We start from the raw sequence: 11703 nt of genomic DNA, 5'->3' as shown, positions 1-11703 counted from the left end.
TGCTGGTCTATAAAGCTCTGAATGGTTTAGGACCAAAATACATCAATGACCTCTTGACCCAGTATAAACCTACCAGAACCCTCAGGTCATCTGGATCCAGTTTCTTATCAGTTCCCAGAGTCAGAACCAGACATGGAGAAGCTGCATTCAGCTTCTATGCTCCACATGTCTGGAACAAACTCCCATAAAGCCTGAAATCAGCTGAAACCCTCAGTTTATTTATGTTACGGACCCCTTCTGGTCTAGGGGTGGAAGGGGTTGAGTAACACAACAAGCCGGTTTCAAGGTCAAAAATAACAATAATTTATTTACAAAAATTGTTCTATATTTACAAAACTTAAAGTGTCCTTATCAGGCAATATAACAACAACAAACAAAAGATGACCTATAAAAAGGAAAACGCACGCTAACCGGCGGCAAATTATAACTCGCTTACAAAAAAAACACAAAGGAAACTTAACCAAACAAACTATAGAGTCAAACAAAAATCCATATAACTTAACAAATAATCCTAAATAACAAAAGGAGGGGAGTTTCTCCTAATGAGAAAACTCCCAAACACTCAATCACTATAATTACTGAAATTGCAATCCGTCTGTTGAACAGTTCAGTCAAAATTCTAAAGGTTCAAGAGCCACCAAGTGTCCTCAGACACATCAACCATACAAACAGCTCAAAGAAACCATACAATGTACAAACTACTCAGAGAACCCAACACGAGGCGAACTGTGTCCTAGTGACACAGCTGCTATGAATAATGACAGGTCCTCCTATTTAAGGGCGAGGCATCTCTCAATGATTTCCAGCTGGGATGAGCGGGAGCAGTAGCGACCAATCGGTGAGGCGAAGGGGAGGAACTGCAGCTTCCGGTCCACAGCCAATCCCGAAGCAGCACTGGCTCAGCAGCATTTGCATATCCAAGTCTGGAGTGACAGGCTGGAGGCCAATCCAAAAGGCCAGGGGCCGTAACAATTTAAATCCAGGTTAAAGACCCACCTGTTCTCTGCTGCATTTCAATAGTTTTTATTTAGAAGTCAAAATCTACATCTGGTTCTTTTAAGCTAGAATCTTGTTTTAATATTGTCTTTAACTTTATTTCTTCCATTTTATCTATTTCATTTTAGCATATTCCTTCTGTTTTTATTTCATTGATTGCATTTCTTTTCATTTTTATTTATTTATATTTTATTTTAATTTTTTTAATGCACTTGTATTGCTTTCTGCACCCTGCTGTAATGATTTATGTAAAGCACTTTGAATTGTCTTGTACATGAAATGTGCTATACAAATAAATTTGCCTTTGCCTTTTCTCTGTATGATAATATATGTTGCCTGACCAGGAAACGGAAACGGTTATTCTGTGGAAATGCACTTAAGGCATTGCTGTTCCTGTGCATAACAACTGGTTTTATTGTGGCATGCACTCAAGCTTACATCTATGTTCTTACTCTCCTGTACTGCACCGCTGCCTTTAAATTTGTAAGAATTTAATTAAAACATAAATAATCTAAGATTTAAGCTTGTTTTATTTAAGGTGATAACTTGACACAAATTCTCTTAATTACAAACCAAAGTCACAAAATTGCGACAATTACCATGTCCCCAGAAAGAGAGCTTAAACCTCTCACCATTTTCCACCACTAGATGGCAAACATGTCAACTGGACATCAACAATCATCTGCGGTTGTCAACGATCGGCCTCCACTGCACCATCCGCCAGGTCAACTAGTCAGGCCTTCTTAAATCGATCAGTCGTGATTTCACCATGATGTTATCAAAAATTAAACAAAAAAATAAAAATAAAAAATTTTTCTCAAAATAAAAACTAAAACATGTATGAGATGTTATTGTGCATTTCTCAAACAAGCGTTTGTTCCATTTTTTTCTTGAAATCCGGAAACACGTAATCACAAGCCGACCACTTACAAAGGAGTACGTCTATGTAACCAGGCTGAAGCAGTGGTGCTCAATTTGTGTGGTAGCTGTGGAGGAGAAACTGCAATATGATGCCGCAACCCTAAAATCTATATTCATCTAAAATATGAATGTTGATTTTGAAACAGCTAAAATCAAAACATTATTTCTTTTTTTACATTATGTAATAAAAACTTTAATAGAAATATTCTACCATTTTCTTGTCTCTTTAAAAATTGTTAAAATATTTGATATCAACATTTTTGGTACTGTTGTCAGGCTAACCTTGTCTCAATAGAGGACAGAGATGTAATAATATCCTTTCCAAACTCCAATCACACTGTCAAGGAGACTAATGGGAATCATTATGTCTCTGATTACTTGGAACGCTCATCTAATAGCCAAAGAAGGACCAGGTTCAATATGGGGAAAATTTTGGCCAGGGGTTGCAGCCTTTTCATTTAATAATCTTTGGCTTTGTTTACTTATTTATTTATTTATATATTGTTAATTTTCTTTAAGTGTCATGAAGTACTTCATAGAGCTTTGAATTACACAGACTGGAAAATGTCTCCATGACTGTAGCAGGTTTTCCGTGATGCATCCCACAGCCTGCCTGCCAAACACTCTAAACATGTGTTGGATGAGAAATGTTGCAGAAATTACCTTCAAAGGTAAACCTAACATTTTATTTATGTTAAAAATTCACTGAGATTTTTCTTTTTTAATATCTGCATTTAGAAGAATACAGGGTAAGTTTAATCAGCTCTTTCCAAAAGAAGATTTCATTGCTGTCAGTATGGTTGAAAAAGATGGAGGATCCATGAAAAAGAAAATTCTGAGGAATTTAAAATCCCACTTCAGGGTTATTTATGAAAGGGAAAATTATGAATACACACAAACAAACATGCATGCAATTTTCCCTTACACAAATTGGTATTTATGAAGCAGCAGAGCAAGTTTATTTATGTAGCACAAGTTATTGACAGGGTGATACAAAGTGCTTTACAGAAACATTGAAACTTCAGAAAATAGGAAGCATAATTTAAAATTAACAAAAGAAAACAGGAAAAAAAAAAGAAAAATGACAAAATGTTTGGTCAGTAAATATTCATAAGATAATATATTTTTATAAGATATTAATAGTATCAGTCAAAACTCTTGATTGGTAGTGTATATTCTATAAAAAAAAATGTTGTCTTCTGGGGTCAGTTGTTCACACGTTATCTGATCCGATTCTGGTTATCGGATTGGGTCACATCTTAAAAAAGGGTTGTTCAAAAGGGAAGAAAGGATTTTGAAATTAGATTGGATCACGTAATCCAGTCCTTGTTATCTGGATAAAACCCTCAGTTTGTGTTGTTCAAAACTTTTGGGTAGGATCTGGATAACTTTGATCCAAGAAAACAGGATTACCCTGATCCCAACAGAGATAGGATTACAAGGCGGATTTCAGGAGGAAGCTGCAGTAAAACCTCAGATTTGAACAAATGATATTATCTTTTTTAGTCAGTGCATATGCTAATATTTATATGTTGCACCTGGCCTGCTCAACCATTCCAGGGATAAAGTAGATAAAGTAGCATAGGGTACCTGTTAAGCTTATCAGCATAGTACAGCAACAATAAAACATAACATTAACTCGTCCCCATGAAATAAACCCTGAAGCAAATAACAACAAAAGCAATATAATAACCCCTTTTTCTGTCATTAATTGCTGTATTTTCAGGGAAAAACCTGTCACGAATAATGTCTAACAATTGCTTCGCTTACTACACGTCCAGTCAGCCCCTCATTCTGACAGGAAGCCAAAGGTGGTTCCTCACCGTGGGGCTCTGGTGCATAATTAACGTTGCCACAGAGAGGGACATTGTGTCTGTGTGAAGACGTTTCCAGAATATCCACAATGTAGTTGTTAACAGATTAGTTTTATATTTTTAAAAGTCACATAGAAGTGAATGTTTATGAATGCTGTGTGTTGTCGCAAAGTGAAACTTACGTAAAGTAACCCCATACCAACTCTTCTACATATTATTCTTCATATATCCAGAAGCCTACATTGTTTTAAATGCTGGTTATCTGGATATGGTAATCCTAAAAAACAGGATAATAACAATGTATAACATATTTATTTATTCTACAGTGAGTGACAGTGTATTGGATGACCCACTAATGCCTAACAAAGTGGTTAATTTGCAAAATTCCCATCCTCATCTCTACTTATACGAAAAAACAATAAAAGAAGATGCATTTTGTTTTCTAACAATTCTGTATCTCCAAGAGCTCAAGCAAGTTACTGAAGTCAAGGTTGGACTTGAAAACTAACTTTCTATCTTCCACCTTGGAGGCTCCTGTGGCTGTATTGGCTGTATTTGTAATAGAAACACAAACCATGTTATTTTATATAAAACTTTGTTGAGGTGGCTGCTTATTACTTGTATAGTTAAAATGGATATTCCAGTTTTCTTCTCCTCCTTTTGGCTGTTCCTTTGCAGGATTGTTACAGTGAATCATCTGCCTCTGTTCCCAAGACAAAGAACTGATTCACATATTGATTTGACATGTTGTGCATTGGATGCCCCTCCTGACACAATTCTCCTAATTTATCCAGACTCTGTGCAATGAGGATGCCGGCTTGGGCTCCCTGTGGGTGGCATTTTAAATGGATGGATATTCAACTTGATGTATTTTATTTGAGTTTGCACACATTTTGTAGTAATATATTTCATTTAGGACAGGTATTATGATACAATCATGAAACAGTTTTGATTGAATGGAGGTAAAATGTTAATATTATATTAATTGTTCTTTGGATGATGTTAATGTCATATGTTTTAAAAATGTATATCTGATAGAATTTCAGATCAATTGTCTGATTGTCTATTTTTGTCTGTTTTAGAGCCAAATGCTGCTCAGCTTGTCCTTTCAGTTTTAGAGTCATTTCTGCTGAGGAGACTTACTGTCTTTCATATTTCTCCCAAATATCTTTAATCCAAGGCCTTTCTGTTTTGCCTTAAAATTATTAAGCTAATGCTGACTGAATCTGAAGTTTTCTTGAAAGTTTGCAAACAAATCCTACGTTCTTTATGTTTTAATTATGACACTTTAAAGCAAAGTAAAAGCAATCTATAACACATGCTCAGTATAAGAGACCGCAATGACTAAACCTACATAAAATGGATTCTATCCTGCAAAGCAAGGTCACAGGAAATGGTGCATGACTGCCAAGCATGGAAGGTGGACATGCTTCATGGGTAACACAATTATGCTCTCTAGACAATGAATGCTCACTGACATTCTATATAATTTTAGCAACACGTGTTCTCTTTGTTCTTTATATTGCTTCTCTGCAGCAGAAAATGAGAAAAAAAAAAAAAAAAAAAGTCTTCAGCAGATACATCATGCTCAAGCAGCACACACATCCACGGTTCTTTGACATGCTCCCAGCATAGTCAGCATCATGCCAGGGGAATTGGTTTGTTTTTTGCTGTTCTGAGGATTTTTTTCACTGAATAACACTGCACGTGTCCCTGCAAGCATTTCTAAAGCTGCATGTGATCACAGCGGTAATGTGGCTTTCTATTTTGTGTTTGACTGTGCAGCTGCTATGATTGCTTCTATTAAGGATTTCTAAATAAAATCTTTCCCTGAGTGTCCTGTAATTAGAATACTTTTAGTACAATTATCATATGTGTGCAATCCGCAGTGAGTTTGTATAAATGCAATATTTCTCACACTCCTGCACACCTACCGCTCCTCATCTGGAGCAATAGGTGCTCCAGATGAGGTATAAAAAATCTTGAAATAACAGAAATATGTGCTAAAGTTGCATTACTGCTTTAATCCACAGGGTGGTGGTGTTTTATAAATTTTGGGCAAACATTATGACTCATTATTTCTTCAAACATGCACCAACCACATTGTTTTTCTGTCCTGAAAGATAACGTAGAGTAACTGCTTAAATATATAAATTACATGTATGCTTACATTTACAATAAGTATAAAAAAGGCTTTAAGATCAACAATTTTTCTTTTCATTATGAATTAAACAGAATTAAAAAACCAGTTCTGCTCTCATTTTTATTAATATTACTGGTGTAAAAAAAAAAAAAAAAAAACACTTCAAAGCTACAAAACATATCAAGATGGGATATGTTGGTGGATTTCCTTGTGTTAAAAGGTAAATTTCTTTTGATTGATGTTCTACTTTTAATGAGGAAGCGGCAACAATAGATAAAATTAAGCTGTAGCTTAACTGATAAATGGTCCTTTCCTCAGCAAGTCACAGTACATTACACCATCAACGATAAATGATGAAGACAAAACCAAAGTTTGAGAACAAAAGGATTTTTTAAATGAAAATCCACATCAATTTGATTTTATGGCATTTTAATACTAAAGAACCTTTGCTCAAGAATTTCTTTTGAACAAATACTATCATATTAGCCATTAACCAGGTGTCTGCTAATACAAGTTTAAGTGTGGTGGTTTTTATGGCGAAACTGTGACAACCCATTAAATATAAATTTGACAAATCAACTGGGACACATGGCTTCATCTAAGCAGAAAATCTGTCAGGACTACAAAATGTTTAACAACAGAATGTGGGAGTTCTTACACGCCACAAAAACCTTTACAAGTCACTGAGACAGTGTACTCTTTAACGTTCACAGCTCTGTTTTGAGACGTAGTTAATTAACACAAAAAAAACATTAGGCTTTTTATTCCAGGCATCTGATTGCCAATCATCTGTTGTCCTTTTATCCTGCTGTGTCATTGCCATTCTTCACACAGTCACCATCTGTCAAAAACTGAATAATGGACCATATCTACTACACTGTTTAACATTTGCTTCACCCTAATACTGATAAAGTCCTGTGAGGCCCATTTTTTCTTATCAGGCGATAATATATATATATATAAAAAAAAGAAACTATGCACATTTATGAAATAAGATTCTCTGATTAATATTTAACTCTCCATGGTCTTTCTGTTTCCTAGTTTGTAGCTCTGCATGCCGCCATTGATCCACTACACTCAAATTGTCCTCAAGACATTTTCTTCATCTCTCTTGGGATTTGTGGTAATTAAACAACATTCTTAACACTGTTGTAAAAATGTACTTTATGATTAATGTCAACCTTTGTTGGTAGTATTAACTCATACAATGTCATTACTATGTCAGAATTTAAAATTTTTGGCCGACAAACAGTGTGGCTGTGAGGACACTGTTGATTTTTAATGTCACAGATTATGCAACATAAGTTTTGTAAATTCTGCAGCATTCATAAAGCTTGTCCTTCTTGCATGATGGTTTAAGATTCAGTGTAATGAAAAGGTTCAAGAACTCATTATTCTTTAAAGATATTCCCTCTTTGCATACTATCAATCATTAATTATAGTTTAAAAATAATCTATAAATTGCAAAAAACAGGAAAAAAAGCTTAGTACTATGTTCTTATGTACCTTGCATTAACTGATGCATTTGCAACAGCTGTAAATGTGTAGACATATTTATCTCATAAATGCAATATAATATTTTGGTTGATGCATAAATGACACCCATCAAGAAAGCTGTACAGAATTCATTCATGTAGAAAAATGCAAGTCCATCATTCTTCACTCAATTCTGAGTACAGTTAACATGTTGCACTCAGCTTACCTTGTTATAATCCATATTGTCAAGCTTCAGTCTTTGTGTTTGTTGCCAAGGAACAGTGTATTGGACCAATCAGCATCTAATACAGGCTGCTTCTGTTTGGTTTTAGAAGTGATGACACTCAGCAATTGTAGCTGCCATAGAGGATAACCAGAGGATAACTGGAGAAGCTTTCATTTCAGCAGTTATATAAGATTTGGAGCAAATTTTGTCATTAAAAGAAGAGTAGAAAAACACTGAAGGTTGTCTTGCTATTAAAGACATATTTGTTCTCCCTTTCAAGATTTTTTTTTCCTTTTTTTTCTTTTCTTTTTTTTTTAAAAAATCAAATCACTTGCCAAAACTGTTTAATGTGCCTGCACTTAGCAACTTCCATGTTCCGCGTCCCAGATGTTTTTGCATAACAAATCATCTGGTGGGCAAAGTTATTCCAAATATTAATATTAATATTAATAAACAAAAGAAAGAAAGAAAGAAAGAAAGAAAGAAAGAAAGAAAGAAAGAAAGAAAGAAAGAATAAAAAAAATATAAATTGTACCAGATTTCTTTTGTGTTTTTTGGTAAATGGCTGAAGGCTTGTGCAGATGGATGTGGGGAGGATGAATATGACAACCTCCAACTTGATTTCATTAAAGCTTGAGAAAATGTCTTTGATGTTGTGAGACTCTGCTCCTCTCGTCAATATTAGACATAAATAGACCTTATGATTCATATATGGGATTGCATTTTATTTATATTATTCATTAGATGTGTCTTGCATAATGATTCATGTTTTAATTCTCTGTATTTCTACTAAAGAAATCCAATTTAGAAGCCCATAAAAACACTGTTGTGTTCTGACAATTAACCTCTTGTATTCTAACATCTAATCACTTCTTCACCATCATGGCTGTACAAGACATGTGAGTCAAAACGACACTTAAGGTGTTCAAGCCAATAAGTGATGAGCTGAGTGCAAGCAGCAGAAACCTCTGAATGACTGACCTCCTGTGCTGTGAAGGAATGACTTTCTAAACTGGATGTGTCACTTGTCCTGAAGAAATAGACTTAAGAGGAAGCTGATTATATTTTAAGAAAACATAGTCATAGGTTAGCAGTTGAGAGACTTTCAGTTTGAGAGCACAGTGGTCAAGATTAACAAAAAAAATCAGCTGTAGAGCTCATTAAACCCACCATCAGATATGTCATTTAATATATAAATGCAGTAGGTTTCCTTACGTCTGTAGATATCCACATGAATGTAAACAAAACATGTTGACTTATTTACCACAATTACAGTGAAACCGAACAAAAAATCCTCCATGTAGAACTAATTTGTTGGAAATATCCACTTGTTTACTCATTTAATCACTCTGGAGTCAAACATTTATTATTCTAATTTCCTTGATTTATAGAAGAATAAGTCTCATTATTCTAGTAATATCCATACATATTATAATGAATTAAATGAAATGTTTTTACATGCAATTTGCCAACAGTGTTGTAGGTCACATGCAAATTTTCGTAACCTCTCCCAAAAATGATTTCCTGTTCAGACATAAGTCTCAAATTTGACTCCTGAACATTTATACTAATAATTTCTGAAGTCAAAGGGCTTGCTGAGGATAATGCAAACAGGGGAGCTCTCCAGATGATGACATGCATTGTTCTCTACAACATATGGGAACATTGAGCCAATGTGACAGCTGTCTTGCCAAGTTCTGCTCTCCATCAATCAGTTCTCACGAGAAATGTTTAATGTTTGTCCGCATGTTCAAAGAGTCCCAATCCATGGTCAACAATTATAATATGGCAATGTATATTAAGGCTGGTACCTTGAACAGACCTTCCATCCATCCATCCATCCATCCATCCATCCATCCATCCATCCATCCATAAACACCCACCCACCCATCCATCCATCCATCCATCCATCCATCCACCCATCCATCCATCCATCCATCCATCCATCCATCCACCCATCCATCCATCCATCCATCCATCCATCCATCCATCCAGCCAGCCAGCCTTGTACTGTGTTACATGGAGTGACAATTGCAATGTAAAAAATAATGCATTTAGCTCAATCTACAATCATCTTCTAATTCTACCCATCTCTCACATCTCTAAAAGGTTGCTTCAGTCAAACCCCATCCTTACTCCAAACCCAGACTTCATTTGCCTGTTATCCGACAGACTGGATAATTATGTTTGGTCCAAAGGGGAAACCCATATTTCCCTTTAAGAATCTTGAGGTGTAACACTTTACACAATGTCATTAGCGGGTAAAAGTAAATGACAGATATGATCACTTTAGTTGATCTTTTTTTTTCAAAAGGATCCATTAATTATTGGCAGCAACACCCTCAAGGCACATCTGAGGTGAGCAGCAGCTTTGATACAGTCGCCTAACTATGGGTTAACTAATAGAAGACTTAAAAGCACTTTTTGATCTTAGGTGTAAAAAGGAAAAAATTATGATCCTTACACATGCCTAAAAGTTACAATTTGGGCTTGCTGACCGGAGAGAGCCAGGCTTGTAGATTTCATACAACAAATATTTTCTTTTTAACTATTAAATGTGGAAACTAGTTGCTTGCTAATGAATAAAACCTTTTAAAAAAAAAGGGGGGGGGGAGGCAATATTTTGACTTTCTGCCTTGAACAAGTGGTTTCAACCTCAGTCTTTGACTATAATTCTCATTTCTAAATTCTAATTTTACAGGGTTTTCTTATCAGACTGAGCAGCTGGAAACAGTCAGCTAGAGAGATTTTAATAAACAAATGAAACTGGCTTCATTAGTGTGCCAGCTGCAGCAGATATAATCGGCCATCAACATTTCAAACAAGAAAATCAATGCTTGCTTGCAAGAAATAGGTAGACTTTTTTTGTTTGCCTATGTCTTTAAGGTCATAACAATAATTATCAAAGAGGCCAGGATCTAACCAACCATACTAACACTTAATTTTTTTGCCTCATCCTCTTTAGGGACATGACCAGGCTGCTAAGGCAAAGCTACAAACAGACACATTCAAAAGAATTAGCTGTAAAGAAGTGAACATTTCTTTTTTTGCCATGGCAATAATAATGAATGACCAGCCAACTTATTACATCCCCTGTAAACAGGCTCATTTCAGGAATGCAACTCATACTGCATGTCTGTGCAGGCTTGCCACAATTCCAAAAGACAAAAAAAAAGCTGCATCTTGTTAGAAGGCAATTGCATATGTACAGGCAGTAATTATAGGAGAGAGAGAGAGCACTTGTATTTTAATTAGAGAAAAAGGCGCACTCACACTTTTTCAAATGTCTTGGGAACAAATCCAGTCTCTAATCATAGGTTGTGAGTCTCATGGTTCTGCTAGGAGATGAAAACTCATAGCATTACTGAAAGTAACATTAATCAGCTATCATATATATATATATATATATGTGTGTGTGTTTTGTTTGTTTGTTCTTTTGTGTGTGCAGTAATAATCTAAAAATTTAAAGAAAATAAAAGATAAATGCAATACACCCATCAGCATGCATAGAGGTTCTTATCCCCAAATGTTATCCAGATTCCTTCAGCACCTTTCATCTAGTTTTATTTTTTACAGGGGTGCATTACTCATTTCCTTTAGATTAGCTTGTAGTTGGCAAAATGAGTAATAAATTTTATTTTATGCTGTAGTCAGGCAGAGTATGTCGCCTTTTCCAACTGTCTAAATAACTCTCTGTCCCCCTGTATGTTTTATTATCCAGCAGAGATGTACCACTATAGGCTGTCTTTTGCTTTGTATACTGCTGTTTGTCGAATAGATTTAGTACAAAAGTAGGATGGACTTTCCTGTTCAGAGTAGGTGCCATAACTTCTCTAAAATGAGATGAATTTCAAAATACATCACTCCAATATCTTCTCAAGAATATGCAAGCAAATATTTAACATAAAGTGCAGATGTCTTTTTGTGCCATAGAGAGCTTTTGTCACATATCACTCAGCTGCCAGGAGCCCCTCATGTCCAACACCATTCCATTAAATCCTCAGCTCTCTAATCTCCCGTAAACACTTCCTGAGTGTGGAGCCTCCTTGGCAATGCCAGCATGTGAGTACCAGCTCCATATACCCGTTAGCATCGTTAAGCTGCAGCTTCTCACCCCCAAACCTAAC

Source organism: Melanotaenia boesemani, chromosome 1 (genome assembly GCF_017639745.1).
Source record: "Melanotaenia boesemani isolate fMelBoe1 chromosome 1, fMelBoe1.pri, whole genome shotgun sequence".
In the NCBI taxonomy this organism is placed as follows: domain Eukaryota; kingdom Metazoa; phylum Chordata; class Actinopteri; order Atheriniformes; family Melanotaeniidae; genus Melanotaenia; species Melanotaenia boesemani.
This window is presented reverse-complemented; position numbering follows the sequence as displayed.